The sequence below is a fragment of the Erinaceus europaeus genome, chromosome X (assembly GCF_950295315.1).
Source record: "Erinaceus europaeus chromosome X, mEriEur2.1, whole genome shotgun sequence".
Classification (NCBI taxonomy): domain Eukaryota; kingdom Metazoa; phylum Chordata; class Mammalia; order Eulipotyphla; family Erinaceidae; genus Erinaceus; species Erinaceus europaeus.
In genome coordinates this window covers 58402248-58416795 of record NC_080185.1, presented here as the reverse complement: position 1 = coordinate 58416795, position 14548 = coordinate 58402248, and the positions used below count along the sequence as shown (strand labels likewise).

The window sequence follows — 14548 nt, the reverse complement described above, 5'->3', positions numbered from 1 at the left end:
TGAAAGAACTACAAAAATACATCAATAATAATACAATAATAGTGGGAGACTTCAACACCCCAATCTCACACTTATATCAACAAAGAAGAGAGTCAACAAATAAACAAGATAATTAAATGAAGAGACGGACAGACTAGACCTCCTAGATATTTTCAAAGTTCTTCACCCCAAATACAGGAATACTCATTCTTTTCAAATCCACAAAGCACATCCTCAAAGATAGACCACATGTTAGGCCACAAAGACAGTATCAACAAATTCAAGAGCATTGAAATCAGTCCAAGTATCTTCTCAGACCACAGTGGAGTAAAGCTGTCAGGAAATTGTGAGGATGTGGTTGAGCTTGGCAGAACTTGACCTGAGGCATGGGTCTATCCTGTCAGTCTCTCTCTCTACTGATAGGTTGAGCAAGGAGGGACAGGAGTAAGCCCAAAGAATTGTCTCATTTTATCAGACTCCCTGCCTCACAAACCACCCTGCATTCCTGATACTATGGCCACTAGATAAAAACAAGGGGGTAGATGTTGGAAAATTGTACAGATGTGGTTGAGCTTGGCAGGGCTCACAAAGCACCCTGCATTCCTGATACTATGGCCTATCTACATAATCACTGTTTTGCTTGAAAGATCCCCACCCCCTCCATTCATTTTATCTATCTTCTTTCTGCCTTCAAGACCCTGGCAGGGTAGTATTAATCCTACCAGTTAAAACCCTCACAACAGTTGCTAAGGAAGTTTCTACCTTCCCAGGCCCTTTTGCCTTTTTCCACCCCTTTCCTAGTGATTTCCATTTCCTACTTGCCACTTCCGAGTCTGCCCTTTAAAAAGCCTGAGCTCTCTGATCAATAAAAAATGGCATTGCCTCTCTGCCACCATGTGCTTGGTTACTGAGTCATCTCCCTCGCATTGCTGAGTGAGTAGCAGCCCAGGCTGGCTCAAGTCGAGTTCTCTCTAACCCAGAGAGTACATGCTAGGGAAGAGGCACCTGCACGCTCGCCCAGCATCAAAACGTCCAACAAATCCCTTCCCTGCAAGTTGGTACTGACCTCTGCCACTAGGGGATGGATATGTCCTTTAACACCATCAGAATTATCCCCAGACATAATATTCTCTTGTTACAAAAGCCTGGGAGCTCCCTCCCATTTCAGCAAGGTATGGGCCAGGGAGGAGGGGCCAGGTAGGCAGTACTTCTCTTTCAAAATGGTCCTATCAGATCCTGTTTCAATCAAGCACTTAAAATAGATGACTCCAATTACCATAATAATCACAGGACGGCTCTTTTCCAAGACAGGAGTGGTCCATAAAGCACTAAGTGCTCTGTCTGGGGTTCCCTTTGGATGTCAGGCTGAGGGCCGTCCTCCTTCTGTTAAAAGCGGCAGGTGGCTACCATTTTTATGAAACTTATCCCAATAATCTTTCCTCCAATGAAAACCTTTCTGGCCTCTAGGACAAGGCATCTGGGGATTCTAGTAATCCAGCCAAGGATGGTAGTTATGCCTAGGATTGGGGAACTCATTCCACCAATGGCCAGAAGCACCACTCCTAAAGCAGTCCCCTTTTACTTCTCTAAAGCCGTGGCAAAGGCTTGTGCCATGGCTAAAGCTTGGTGAGTTTTAGAATTTATCTCTTGAGTTGCCACAATCCATCTGTCAGGGTGCTCGTCTTTAAGACTGAGGCATGCCTGACAGAAATCCCATCCCAGACTACAGAGTGCAGAAGAAGGAAATGGGCGTAAGGATCAGAAATCTTTCTCTCCAAACCTGATTGGACCCTGGTAATGAATTTAGCTAGGGATTTTTCAGGTTCTTGGTGAAGGGAGAGAATGGGGGCTGAGGCAGCTCCCGTGTGGGTTGTTAACTATTCCCAGTCTTGTAATAGACAGAGGCATACCTGATCAAAATAGCCAGGGGGGAATTTTGCTTCTGACTGCTGGAGACCTGAATCCCAACGTTCTATTCCAAAAAGGGCCTCAAAATCCCAGTTAGGCTAGTTCTGACTGTTTCTGTGGGATTGCTACAGGCATTCATCCCTGAAAAAGGCTTCCCATTGAAGGAAGAGTGGGCCCAAAATTGTAGAGCGAACTACGTCCCTCCAGTCTTGGGGAGTGTTAAAGTTCTGGAGAAGTCCTTGGAAAATAGATGTGGTCCATGGAACGTGAGCTCCATTCTTTTTAACCACCTGGCAAATTTCCTTAAGATCTGTGATGGCATACGGATACCATGTCTGAGGTCTCTGTCTATTGGGGCTAACATGTACTGGTAATGTGTGGACTTGCTCCAGATGAAAAGCTCCATCACGAAGCTTATGTAAGTCAATCAATGTCATTCACCACATCAATAAAAGCAAAACCAAACACCACATAATTATCTCAATAGATGCAGAGAAAGCCTTTGACAAAATCCAACACCCATTCATGCTCAAAACATTACAAATAATGGGAATAGATGGGAAATTACACAAGATAGTGGAGTCTATATATAGCAAACTTACAGCCAACATCATACTCAACAGACAGAAGCTGAAAGCATTACCCCTCAGATTGGGGACTAGACACGGCTGTCCATTATCACCATTACTCTTCAACATAATATTGGAAGTTCTCACCATAGCAATCAGGCAAAAGAAAGAAATCAAAGTAATACAGATTGGGAGGGAAGAAGACAAGCTCTCACTATTTTCAGATGATATGATAGTATACATAAAACAACCTAAAGAATCCAGCAGAAAACTATGGAAATTTAATAGGCAATATAGCAAGGTGTCAGGCTACAAAATCAATGTACAAAAATCAGTGTCATTTCTTTATTCAAACACTAAATGTGAAGAAGAGGATATCCAGAAATCATTCCCATTCACTGTTGCAGCAAAATCAATTAAGTACCTAGAAATAACCATGAACAAAGAAGTAAAAGACTTGCATACTGAAAACTATGAGTCTTCCATAAGTTGACTCTCTTAAAAGCTTAGACCAAGGAGAACAGAAACAGTGGTGCATCTATATACAAATAATGTCAAAAGAAATAAACTATGATGATGCTGTGTATGATGCAGCAAATCCTGACAAAAGATATTTCAAATTTAACCCAATTGCCAAATAATGTGATCTTAGCAATAACTATCTATTGCCTTCTTAAACCCTAAGACAGCAGGAACTTCCTGCTTCCTCTATAAATCCTGTATTTCCCACAATCCTGGAACCTCTAGGGTGGGAATCACTTTCTTGCATGCTTCTCTCAATTCATACCAAATGATATTGCATCAGCTGATCCCAACCTAATCAAGTCAACAAGTACAACTTCAGCATGCTTCTCTTCAGACTGAGCCCAGAGACATCAGGAATGGAATATCAACTCTTCAGCCTCATTACTCAGGTGAGATGTTTCCTTTCATAGGATTCTCTAATTTCATTCCAGGTGGTTCACTTCCTAACAAAGTCCCAAGACCTAGATATAGACCAGGTCCCAAGAGATAAAGCATATGTTCATATGTATCCATAAATTAGGGCAAAATATACACCTGAAAGCAAAAGTACACAATAGTATGCAGTGAGTCAGTATAAAGTTCATAATGAAGTTGTGTCTACTTAGACTTGGATACACTCCTCATCTACTTCCTATTACACTTCCCTAACTCACTCCCAAGCATTCTTTATCAAAGCAAGGACTACAAAAGCTGAATAAGGGCAAAAGACTGGCATACTTTAACTATGACTCTATAGTCACTATTGGGCCACCACATCAGCTGGGGCCCTATTCATGGAGTCCTGAGATTCCCAAACAGACATTATGGGCCTAGACCTCAAATAAATTCCTCTCTCCATTGTAACTGGTCATCTGTATCAGGAAAAACAAAATAGACCCCTTTGTGGGCCCCCATAAGATCTTTCCCTCAACTTGGATCAACAAAAGTAGAGAAGGTTCCATCCTCCGAAGGGAGGCTGGGCAACATACTCTATGCTACACCTGAGGAAGATGGGTCCTGATATTGGGGCATCTTGGAAGATTCCTACTCATGCCCACAGAATGTAAGCTCAGATCTACAGGGATACAGAGATCACATAGACTCCTAAGCAGAATATGGGACCCAGATCAGATCAAATTGATGGACTTTACAGTCAACAATATTTATACACCTTTCCCATGCTTGGGAGCTACTCCCTTCCCTGATCCAGCCTTCTGGTCCTTTTTACAACCATGCCATCATCTCCCCAGACAATAACTTGGATCCGCTTGCATATCAGATTTTAAGCTCAGGGGTAAAAAAAAAAGAAAGAAAGAAAAACTATTGTAGCCAAAGGCTCTTTGGAATATAACTAAAATATGCCTGATAGCTATCTACAAAACGGATGTCTCCATAGATAATATGGGCCTAGACCTCTCATCTATCCCTCTCTTCACCATCACTGATCACTTCCACTAGGAACATCATTATAAACCTTATTGTGGCTTCTTCAGGACAGTACCTTCACTATGAACTAGGAATAGTAAGGACTGCCCCACTGTCCAATGAAGGCTGGGTCATACTACCCTGCCAATTGAGGAAAACTGGTCCTGAAATAAGTGCAGTCTAGAATGTTTCCAGCTGTGACCATGTACTGCAAACTCAGACTGACAGGGACTCAGAGGTTACACAGTCTCCTGTGCTAAATGTAAATATATATCCTAAGGCAGATTGATGAGGTTAACAGTTAACTGTACTTACATATTTTCTTCAATTTTGGGAACTACTTTTGCCCTGATCTAGCTTTATAGTCCTATTCTCAACTCAGACGCTATCTTCACAGACAGTATTTTTAGTCCACATCCATGTTAGCTATTAAGCTCAACTGCTCTATTTCCTATTTGTTGGTTCCTGATTATTAAATATTTTCTCCTGCTTTATATCTTACTCCTTTCAGCCACCAAGTTGCAGATGTTACTATAATTTCATCCTGACCTCCCTGGGCATATGACCCTACCGATGTGTCCTAGAATCTCACCTCTCCTGAGCCCCACCCCACTAGGAAAAGATAGAAACTGTTTGGGTCTATGGATCAATCTGTTAATGCCCAGGTACAGCAGGTAAGCAATCAACAGAAGTCAGAACTCCCACTTTTTTGCACCCCATAAAGACTTTTGGTCCATATCCCAAGCGGGGGGAATGATAGGGGAAGATCACCAGAGGGTTCTGAACTCCAATTTCATCAGGACAGAGAAGAGAGAAAAAAAAGAGGGCATTTGGACATTTGGAAGTAGGAGCTTTTACTCAGAAAGGAAGAAAAGGTAGGGTCATAGTAAAATGGACAAATATATATGTCAACCCATATCTGTAATATTGGGAGAACTAATGCAGTTTCTAGTGTAGGGAATGGGGACACAGAATTCTGGTAGTAGAAAAGGTGTTGAATTATACCCCAGTTGTCTTATAATTGTGTAAATCAGTATTAAAACACTAATAAAATAGAATAATTTGTAGTTTATCTGAAAGTTAAAAAAAATCCAAAGACTTAGAACCCCAAAGGCATAAGCATATTTTTATAGCAGTTAAAGTATCCTTTCACAAAGTTTCCACACCAAATATCCTTGCTAGTTATTACAAAGGATGCTTGTAACAGAATGGTACATGCTGACTCTGGGTTAGAAGATAAAATACAACACATTTTAGAATGTAGCCTCAGAATATATCTGCCTTGAGACAGGGATTTAGTCTCTATTCCTTAACAATATGGAGTAATGAGGGCATCTATCAGGAAAAACATGTAAAGAAGTCAACTAAGATTGGAACCACTGTTAGTGCCAGTAATTATTTTCCTTCCTGGTTTGCATATTTCCCCTTTAGTTGCTGCTCCTTTTGGACCTCCCCCCAAAAATATGCATTCTTATTTTAAATCATTGCTCAATTAATAATTTTAGTTATTTTTGAAATTAAACATAGGTATATTTTATTATCTTTTTATTTATTTATTGGACAGAGACAGCCAGAAATCAAGAAGGAAGGGGGTGATAGAGAGGGATAGAGACAGAGAAATGCAAATATAGATAGCAACACATACACAATGAAATACTAATGTGCTATTAAAATGGATAAATTTACTTTCTTCCTCTCAACTTGAGTGAATCTTGAAAAAAATATGTCAAGTGAGATAAGCCAGAAAGGGATAATTTCACTCATGAACAGAACTTAAGAAACAAGAACAGAAAGAGGAAACACAAATTAAAATTTGGACTGGTGGTGTATTGCACCAAAGGACAGACCTCTCCGGAAGGAGAGTAATGGGGAGGTTAGTGAGAGGGGTTTCCCATATCCTAGTACATTATGATAAACCTAATTTGGGGGTAAGAATGTTTTGCAAACACCTGTCTTGGTGAGATGAGAAATTGTATTCATGTGCCAACAACTATACTGTAAACCATTATCCCCCTCCCAAAAAAAGAAAGAAAAAAATCCAAAGTAAATCAATCTTATTTTTACCAAGATAATCTTATCTGTAAATTTGTGCGCTTAGAATATGTTCAATTCAAATAGATATATTTGTGTTAAGTTCATTCTGAGTGTTACTAAACTTTTTAACATACTCCATTATTTTATAATTGACTTTCATGGTGAGAAACTCCAAGGCCCTTTAAATTTTGGTGCAAGTTTATAAAAGGAAACCAAATTCTGTATTAAATGATCACTACTATTTTAGAGATGTCTTTTGTCATTTCTATTAATTTACTTATCCAAAGCTAAAGTGCAATGACCAAAAATTTCATCTTCATCTTTTTGCAATCTTGATTATTATGTATGAAGTCATTAGAAAACTCAAAATCAAGTTTAGGCATGCATTAAACATTGGTAGTAAAGTTTTGACTTTAAAATGTCACAGTGAAAAACTCTCTGTACCCCCATTATCCTGTAATTCTGTAAGTTAATATTAATTCTTTAATAAAGAACAAATAAAATAATAAATTTTAAAAAATCTGTCTGTGGGGTATGTGCCTCTCCTCACATTGTATTCATGTCACTCTGTTACTGAAAACCTTAATTGTTCCATCAGCCTCTGTAATCTTCAACTTTAGGGTGGATACCCATTGTGTTTTTTTTTTTTTAAATATCAGTTCCAATTTACATTCTAGTAGTGTTCCTCATAGATATCAACACTTTGTATTGGGTATTGGTATGCATTTACTCTATATCCCACTGGGTTTTACAATAAATCAAGCCACTAAAATAGTTTCAGAAGAAATAGAAAATTCTCAGAGTAGTTGTTTTTTTTTTTTTTTTTCCTCCAGGGCTATTGCTAGGCTCGATGCCTGCACCATGAATCCACCGCTCCTAGAGGCCATATTTCCCCCTTTTGTTGCCCTTGTTGTTGTAGGCTCCTTGTGGTTATTATTATTACCATTGTTGATGTTGTTCGTTGTTGGATAGGACAGAGAGAAATGGAGAGAGCAGGGGAAGACAGAGATGGGGAGAGAAAGATAGACACCTGCAGACCTGCTTCACCGCCTGTGAAGTGACTCCCCTGCAGGTGGGGAGCCGGGGGCTGGAACCGGGATCCATAAGTCCACCCTTGCGCTTTGCACCATGTGCGCTTAACTCACTGCACCACCGCCCGACCCCCAGTTGTTTTATATTTAGATATCAAAGTTTTTCAAGATCTCATAATTTTAAAGAAAAAAAAAGCCTCTCTGTATTCAAAATGTTGCAGAAAGAATGTTCCTTAGTATTATGTCTTTGATAGTCATCAGAACTGGTTGCAGAATTGTGTGGTGATTCTCATAATAGAAAAGGCTATTTGAGTTGCAATACTGAGAAACTTTGTTTTAGAAACTATATCAGAGCCCAGGATAAAATGTGCTGACATATAAGGCCAAAATAAATAGACTAATTTGGAAAAGATTCTCATGATGAACTTATGAGCATTCTCTCCCATTTCTGTTAGAACTAAAAAAAAAAAAAACCAAAACTTTTCTTAATTGTCCAGTAGTGTATTTCTAGCTTTTTTTGTTTGTTTGTCTGTTTATTTATTTATTTGTCTCCAGGGTTATTGCTGGGGCTCGGTACCTGCACTATGAATCCACTGCTCCTGGAGGCCATTGTTTTCCCTTTTGTTGCCCTTGTTCTTTATCGTTATTGTTTATATTATTATTGTTGTTATTGCTGTTGGATAGGAAGGAGAGAAATTGAGAGAGAAGGTGAAGGCAGAGAGGAGGAGAGAAAGGTGGACACCTGCAAACCTACTTCACCACTTTTGGGGGACCGAGGGCTTGAACCAGGATCCTTACACCGGTCCTTGTGCTTCACAGCATGTGCGCTTAACCTGTTGCACTATGCTACCGCCAGGCCCCTAGCTTTTTCTTTTTTTTTTTGTATTGAAATATATTTTAACGTTACTTTGTACGTAAAGGTTTACAATTCTTATATTTTGAAGATAACAGATTGTAATAAAACAAGTGGAATAATAAATGAAATCAAAATGCTAATTCTACTAAATGAAGAAAATTAAGTTCAGAATATTGATATGAGAGTGAAATTGAACTAATAGAACCCCATGTTTAACCAAATTATGTACTGACCTAGAGTCCTTTCTGTGTAGCCTAGAAGAAGCAGAGGCAGCCTTCATGTTAAACTGTTTGAGCTTTCTCTACAAGGAAAATACTATCAAAAGTAGGTGGAATAGCAAAATAGCTCACCTGGAGATTGTGCTGCTTTGCCATGTGTACAAACCAGGTTTGAGCCCAACCCTCAAGGCATTGAAGGGAACTCCACTACTGCAGTGCCTCCTTCTTCTCCTTCTCCTTCTCCTTCTCCTTCTCCTTCTCCTTCTCCTTCTCCTTCTCCTTCTCCTTCTCCTTCTCCTTCTCCTTCTCCTTCTCCTTCTCCTTCTCCTTCTCCTTCTTCTCCTCCTCTTCCTCCTCCTTCTCCTCCACCTCCTCCTCCTCCTTCTCCTTCTTCTACTCCTCCTTCTTTCTCTCCTCCTCCTCCTCTTCCTTCTCTTTCTCCTCTATCTTCATAAAAAAAGTGGAATTGCCACCAGTGTTGTAAATATTCTGCTTGTGACTTTTACCTCTTTTTCTACTTTGTTGGCATTACTTATGAAAATGCATGACTAGTCTGGGGGTGTTTTAGTTTAGCCGATCATAATCATTTAAAAGCATAATAAAAGTATGGCATTTTTTTCATTTTGACTTATACTTTTTAATATATTTTTCTTTTTCTTTTTCTATATTTACTTTTTCCCTTTTGTTGCCCTTGTTTCATTGTTGTAGTTGTTGTTGTTGGATAGGACAGAGAGAAATGGAGAGAGGAGGGGAAGACAGAGAGGGGGAGAGAAAGATAGACACCCGCAGACCTGCTTCACTGCTTGTGAAGCATTTCTCCTGCAGATAGGGAGCCAGGGGCTCGAATCGGAATCCTTCTGCAGTCCTTGAGCTTTGCGCCAAGTGCCCTTAACCCACTGCGCTACCGCCCAACTCCCAACTTATCATACTTTTATAATTAATATTAGTCTTTAGAGTTTCATCTGAGTCATATCTTGTTTGAGGATTTTTTCATTAGAAATGACCTAAAGAGGGACTAGGTGGTAGTGCACCTGGTTAAGCACACACACGGCAATGTCTAAGGACCCGGGTTCAAGCCTCTGGTCACCATCTGTAGGGAGAAAGCTTCACAAGTGGTGAAGCAGGGCTTCAGATGTCTTTCTGTCTCTCTCCCTATCACCTCCTCCTCTCCCAATTTCTCTCTGTCTCTATCCAATAATAAATAAATAAAATAAATTAATAAAAAAGAAATGACCTAAAGAAGGAAGTGTTAAAAAGGTCTGAGTTAGGGAGTCGGGCTGTAGCGCAGCGGGTTAAGCACAGGTGGCACTAAGCACAAGGACCCGCATAAGGATCCTGGTTCAAGCCCTGGCTCCCCACCTGCAGGGGTGTCTCTTCACAAGCGGTGAAACAGGTCTGCAGGTGTCTATCTTTCTCTCCCTCTCTCTGTCTTCCCCCTCCCCTCTCCATTTCTTTCTGTCCTATCCAACAACAATGACAACAATAATAACTACAACAATAAAACAACAAGGGCAATAAAAGGGAATAAATAAATAAAAGTAAATTTAAAAAAGGTCTGAGTTAAATGAGAACCTATTTCTAACATTTAGATAGTGAATAGTACATAATTAATTTTACTGAAAATAAATTAGTCATTTACCAATGCCTCAGCCAAAGCACTATGCATGATTTCTGAGTAGAACTTGACTAGAAGGATTTAAATTTACCAGAGATAAAGAATAAGAGAAAGAATGAAAACCATATGTAAGAAATATTTTAACTGCATCTCTATTGTATGAAAAAGAGATTTGCTAACTCTTTTTCCAGGAAATCACCCACCCTAGGGGTTTGAATGGAAATTGAACAGACATATGTTGCCACTATGTTTTAAATGATTTTAAAAGGGACATTTCTTTCCTTTAACTGTACTTCAGTGTAACTTGGTGATTCTCCTCCCTCTAGAAGAGGGAAGGACCTTCTGCTTTCCCCATCATAGGATGGGGGCGGAGCGCAGTCTAGAAGATTGGATGAGAGCAGTGCCTGGCCAGACTAGGGGGAGGAGCTGCGTTACAGACACACTTCGGAGGAGGCTTCCGCTGAAGAAGCTTGGGAGGTAAATGGCTGTCTCAAAAACTGGTTATTTTCGGTGATTTCTGGGCACTTTGGAGTAAAAGTGAGAAAAGATGTGACTGCTGCTTTAAAGTAGTGCACCGGGAGCGTCGTTTTGCGAATTGTTTTCTAGGAGGAATTAATATCTAGATTTGCAGTCCTCCGGTTTGTTAAAAGTCCACTGTTGAGAAGTGGGGGAGGTGGTGATCAGATTACACCTGTGGGGGAGAAAATATTTAATGAGATTACAAAAGCTAACTTGTGAATATGACGTTTTATGTGTCAGCAAAAAGCTGTGGAACTAAGATAAATGATGAAACAAAATCTGAGAATTTAACTTACCTTATCTCAAAAAAGGATTGTGATAATCTCAAATAAGAAATGAAGTTCTTAGGGTTGGGAGTGTTAATTTTTCTTATTATTTTGGTTGTAACTTTTTAAAATTTTTGTTTGTAAAATGGAAATATTGACAAGATTATTCCCACCCCCCAGAAATCCATATCTAATCCCCTCCCTTGATAGCTTCCCTATTCTTTATCCCTCTGGGATTATGGACCCAGGATCATTAGGTTGCAACTCTTAACAAAATTTTTGTTGTTGTTTTGTTTGTTTGCACCAGAGCACTGCTCAGCTGTGGTTTACTTTAGTTCTGGGGATTGAACCTGGGACCTCAGAGCCTAAGGCATGATGGTGATTTGCATAACCATTATACTGTCTCCCCAGCCCACAAACTTTATATAGTAATAATCTGAAGTGATGTGTAACTGCAGATTTAAGTACTTCTGAGAATGATATGATTTGGTTATTTCTCAGGACATGTTCAATGCTTTAAAAATGTCTTTTTTACTGATGCATAAAGGACAATCTGCCTGTAAATCTACCTATCCAAATAAAGATATATTTCTATTTGTAGCATAATATGAGAAAATTACGTTTTCACTGTCAAGCTGAGTATGAAAGATTATAAAGAGTAGTACACAGACAACAAACATTATACTTAGTAATAATGGACGTTTGTCTTCCACATTTCACTATTTAGCATGTGGTACTTATGTTAGCACAAAAATAATTGAGATAAGAATTTTATAACATGGGGGGAACAACCTATCCACCTGTTTAGGCATATGTAAAAGGGAAAGATATTTAAATATGTCAGTAAATAATTGTATGTAGTATGTTATAACAAACCTATGTTGAGAAAAAAATCAAAGGAATAAGAATAACTCAGAGACTAGAGTACAAATGATATGCATTTTTCCCTAGATTAAAATGCATCTTTAGATTTTTTTTTGTAAACACAAAATGGAGTTGAAAAGGAAATGGTCTTTCTTTTTCCTTTTTTAACAGACATTTAAATAAATACCTACAACTCTCCATTGTCTTGAGTTAGACTTGAGAAGGCAGGTCACCATTAATGCATTTTAGATATTTAGACTATCATCCAGATTTTGGTTCAAGTGGAAGATATGCATTTGTATTTTAAGTATGCAGGAGAAACAACTTAATACAACAATTAGAACACCATGGAATAGTTATGTAGGGGAGAATATCCATAATGGTGAATAATATGCAGCTGTGAAAATAAAATGCTAATGTAATGAGCTGAAATCACTGATAAGAAATTATGTCAAGGGGGCCGGGCAGTGGCCCACCAGGTTAAGTGCACATAGTAGGAAGCTCAAGAACCCACCTTCAGAAGGGATGGTGGGTCGCTTCACAAGTGGTGAAGCAGGTCTGAAGGTGTCTCTCTTTCTCTCTCCCTCTCTATCTCCCCCTCTGATTCTCAATTTCTCTGTCCTGTCCAATAAAAGTGAAAAAAAAAAAAGGCCCCTGGGAACAGTGGATTCATAGTGCCAGCACCGAGCCCTAGCAATAGTAGAAGAAATGTTGTCTGGGGTCCAGTGATAGCACATTTTTTTAATTTAAATTTATTTATTTATTTATTCATGAGAAATGATAGGAGTGAGAGAGAAAGGACCAGATTTCACTCTGGTACGTGTGCTGTCGGGGATTGAATTTGGGACTTCATGCTTGAGAGTCCAAAGCTTTATCCACTGTGCCACCTCCCGGACCACGATAGCACATTTTGTTGATCTCACACGTTAATATATACAAAGACCTGGATTAAAGTCCCTGGTCCCCCTATGTGGGGAGGAAGCTTCACAAACAGTAAAGCAGTGTTGTGGATATCTCTTTCTCTCCCCCATCTCCCTTTTATCTCATTTATAGGCCGTCTCTATCGAACAGATGAATAAATAAATAAAAAATTTTATAATTATGTTCAAGGTAAATTCTAAAAAATAAGCAAATTGCAAAATTGCAATTTTCTAAAATTGCAAATTTCTAAAACTGCAAAATTATTTGCCAATTACAAAATGCAAAAAGCAAATGTTAGTATGCTAGATGCAAGAAAAACTCTGGGAAAAATATATATGTATTTTTACTAACTTGAGATATAAGTATATGTGCAAGTGTATTCTTGTGTGATCCAGAGGCAACTCAGTGGTTGACCCCTAGCATGATATGTATGCATTAGACGCAAAAATACCACTCCCTTCTTTTTCCTTCTCAAAATCTGAAAACTGAGCTGGAGGGGAAGTGAACTTAGAGGTATCACAAATATGCAAGGTTTGATGTCTTGCACCACATAAGAAAGTACTACTTTGGGGAAGATAAAGAGATGATTTCAAAACAAGCACATTTATACATTCTATAAGTATAGATTTATCTATCAAACCATTATATCTTGATATTGTTATGCGGATTGCTTTAAGAAATCAAATGATGAACATATATAATTAGCATTAGCAGTATTACAACAAAATATTTGAACGACTCATTGTGATCCAAATTTTGTAACACACACACTTTCTAGAAGATATTGAATCTTCTAGAAACCTGGAAAGGGCACTCATTAAATCTCAGATATCTTCAGTTCTCTTTGTATCAGCTGATTACAAGACAGTATGTGATTTAAATGCTTGAAAAGCTGTATAACAGAAAAACCCACAGAGAATTATTTTATTTTATTTTATTTCCCCCCATATTTGTTGCCCTTGTTGCTATTTTTATTGTTGCCATTGCTGGTATTGTTGCTGGATAGGGCAGAGAGATATTAAGAGAGGAGGGGAAGGCAGAGGGGGGAGAAAAAGATAAGACACCCACAGACCTGCTTCACCGCTTATGAAGAGACCCCCTTCCCCGAAGGTGGGGAGCCGGGGTGGGGGGCACCTAAAATCAGGATCCTTAAGCTGGTCCTTGTGTTTCATGCCACGTGTGCTTAACCCGCTGCGCTACCGCCTGGCCCCCAAGAGAATCTACATGAAAATATTTTTAGAAGAAAAAAAAGGCAGCTACACAGATTTAGCCAAGGTTGACACAAGGCGTTTATTATTTCTTCTGTGACCACTTTACACTTTTTCTGAGATTATTGCGTCAGGAACCAAGTAATGTAACTGTGTCATAAAAATTTGTTAATGTCTCCTTTTTAAAATAAGTAAACAAATAAAACATTTCAAACAATGCTTTTTTTCCCCAAAAAAACAAAAGAGAAAATAAGCATGACATTTACTTCACAGATTCACAGATGAAATTTCATCTTATTCCTGTGTTTCAGAATGGCATGATTACTACCATATTTGTTTTGGTAGGGAAATTATTTTTTTAATGATAGAGATAGCTAAGCTCTATACAGGTTATGTACAGTGTCAGTGATTGAGGTTTCTTTTTTTAAATGTTTTATTTATTTACCTTTTTGTTGACCTTGTTGTCTTTTTATTGTTGTCGTCGTTATTGATATCGTCGTTGTTAGGACAGAGAGAAATGGAGAGAGAAGGGGAAGACAGAGAGGGGCACAGAAACATAGATATCAGCAGACCTGCTTCACCGCCTGTGAAGTGACTTCCCCGCAGGTGGGGAGCCAGGGCTCCAACAGGA

General features: G+C 38.9%; 1 long non-coding RNA gene across 3 annotated transcripts in view; it reads left to right on the top strand.

Annotated features, from left to right (window-relative positions):
• The first annotated feature begins 10559 nt into the window (after window positions 1-10559).
• The window catches only part of LOC132535843 (uncharacterized), a 37401-nt gene continuing 33412 nt past the window's right edge, over window positions 10560-14548 (top strand). For all 3 annotated transcript variants that reach the window (XR_009547579.1, XR_009547577.1, XR_009547578.1), the window contains exon 1: window positions 10560-10616. This is a non-coding gene — a long non-coding RNA (uncharacterized LOC132535843). The remainder of the gene's footprint in view (window positions 10617-14548) is intronic.